The sequence below is a fragment of the Chrysochloris asiatica genome, unplaced genomic scaffold, assembly GCF_000296735.1.
Source record: "Chrysochloris asiatica unplaced genomic scaffold, ChrAsi1.0 scaffold00134, whole genome shotgun sequence".
NCBI lineage: Eukaryota > Metazoa > Chordata > Mammalia > Afrosoricida > Chrysochloridae > Chrysochloris > Chrysochloris asiatica.
The window spans coordinates 6,182,018-6,184,697 of NW_006408652.1; the positions used below are offsets into that span (position 1 = coordinate 6,182,018).

Genomic DNA, 2,680 nt, shown 5'->3' on the forward strand with positions numbered 1-2,680 from the left:
TGGGCATAAAATGAAACAATACCAAATTGGAGAGCTTTGCCTTTGAAAAAGTCAACTGGTAAATACTGGTTGAGTCCCCATTGTAGATTCAGTAATGTGAAAAGACATGAGACAATTTCCAAACAAAATACACAAGAGAGATCATTCCAGGCAAAAGGACAGAGGCATTTGCTATAAGCATACTCATCCCGGTAGCAGCCTAGAGAGGTCGATGGGGGTGGAGGGGGTGGGAGGATGGCATTGTCAGTAGTCATTGCTAGATTTCTCTCTTGTCAGACTGAGAAGTCATGCCTTTCTCTGTATTCCTTTGTATTTTTCTAGTTTTCCAAGTGAAAATTTAAAAAAATGATGCTCTGCTTTTCTGCCTGCTCCACCCCACACCCTCAAAGTGGTGCTCCAAGCTCTATACTTCAAGGTCTACTGAATGCATTGTTGAAGAACAAAGCTCTGGGAATCAATGAAATACAAATTGAAATCTTTTTAACAAACTGATGCAGCACTGGAGATACTCACTCATCTATACCAAGAAATTTGGAAGACAGCAGTCCACATTTGTGCCTATTCCAAAGAGGTGACCCCATGGAATTTGGAAATCATCAAAAAATATCACTAATGTCACATGCAAGTAAATTTTTGCTGAAGAGAGTACAAGAGTTAAGCATTGGGCTGCTGGCAAAAGGTTGGCTAGCTGCTATCCACAGGATCGATCCACTAGCTGCTCCACAGGAGAAAGATGAAGTAGTTCTCCTGTGGTCTTATAGAAAAAATATGAGTAAGAATTAATTCAACATTCGTGGCTATAGTCTAAGAAAGAAACCCTAGAGGTACACTGGTTAAGCAGGTGCTTGTTAACCAGAAGACTGGCAGTTAGAACCCAACAGCGACTAAACAGTCTGCTTCCGTAAAAATTTTCAGAAGGTGAAAAGGCAAAGCGAGAAGTTTCTGCTTGGACTGTAGAAGGTGATATTAACACCGACCCATGGACAGGTTATTGATATACTGGTAAACTCAGGCCACGTTATCCACTGATGCCAACAAGGCGAGTGCCAAGTTATATTCAAAGACCAGAATATGCAGGTCATCCTTTAGGAATGTCTGAATCTGAACAGGCTCTTAAAGGTACTTCTCAAATTAAATTACTCTCCACTGAAGATGTAGAAGGGATGCACCTTGTATGCAGGCTGGCTCGAGAAGTTTAGGATATTGCTGCTGTGATAATTAAACCAGGTGTAACTCCTGAAGAAATAGATCATGCTGTACACTTAGCATGCATCGCAAGAAATTGTTATCCTTCCCCCCTGAATTATTATAATTTCCCAAAGTTTTGTTGTACCTCAGTAAATGAAGCTATTTGTCATGGAATTCCAGACAGACGGCCTTTGCAAGAAGGTGATATTGTCAATGTGGATATTACTCTCTATCGCTATGGTTACCACAGGGACCTTAATGAGACATTGTTTGTTGGAGATGTGGACGAGGGAGCATGGAAGCTAGTCCAAAACACATATGCAAGCCATCAGTGCAGTGAAACCTGATGTTCCATACAGAGAATTAGGAAGCATGGTTCAGAAGCGTGCCCAAGCAAATGGGTTTTCAGTTGTTCGAAGCTACTGCAGGCGTGGAATCCACAAACTTTTTCATATAGCTCCCAATGTACCCCACTGTGCCAAAAATAAAGCTGTTGGGGTGATGAAGGTGGGCCGTGCATTCACAATTGAGTCAATGATTTGTGAAGGTGGGTGGCAGGATGAAATTTGGCCAGATGGCTAGACCGCAGTAACAAGAGATGGGAAGTGTTCTGCGCAGTTTGAGCACAGGCTGCTGGTCACGGACGGAGGCTGCGAGATCCTCACTCGGCGACTAGAAAATGTATGGCCTCACTTCATGTCCCAATTTTAATTTCTCCCAAGGTGGCACATCTCAAGAATTCCTTCCGTCTGTAATCTTATTATTGAGAGTACAAAAAGGAAGCGATTTTAATCACTTGTTTTTGTTTTGATCATACATAATAAAGAACTACAGTATTTAAAAACATTTTTTTTCTGAAGATAATTAAAAAATGGCTGCAATGTCACATAGATAGGGAACTGCCAGAGGTTCAATCTGTATTCAGATGAGGATGTGGGATGAAGAATATCATTGCTAACATCAGATGGATCTTGGCTGAAAGATGCTTGTCTGTTCTTTATTGACTATGCAAAGGCTTTGGTTGTACGGAGCATGACATGCTATGGAGAACATTGCAGAGAATAAGTATTCCAGAATGCTTAATTGTGCTCATGGGGAACCTGTGCATAGACCAAGAGGCAGTTGTTTGTACATAACAAGGGGACACGGAATGGTTTAAAACTAGGAAAGGTGTGTGCCACGGTTGTATTCTTTCACCATACTTACTCAATCTTTATGCTGGGCAAATAATCTGAGAAATTGTATTATATGAAGAAGAACGTGGAAGAACGTGACATCAGGATTATTGTTAAATGTTGTTGAGTCAATTCTGACTCCTAGTGACCCAGTATAGGGTTTTGAGGATCGGTTGGTGAGTTTGAACCACTGACCTTGTGGTTCAACCTGACCTTGTGGTCCAATGCTTATCCTACAGCACCACACCAGGACTCTGGAATCAGGATTAGAGGAAGACTCATTAACAACCTGCAACATGCAGATGATACAACCTTGC

The 2,680-nt window shown here is 41.6% G+C and overlaps 1 pseudogene; it reads left to right on the forward strand.

Moving 5' to 3' along the window:
* The first annotated feature begins 917 nt into the window (after nucleotides 1-917).
* On the forward strand, nucleotides 918-1,899 carry LOC102817167 (annotated as a pseudogene).
* The last annotated feature ends 781 nt before the right edge of the window (nucleotides 1,900-2,680 follow it).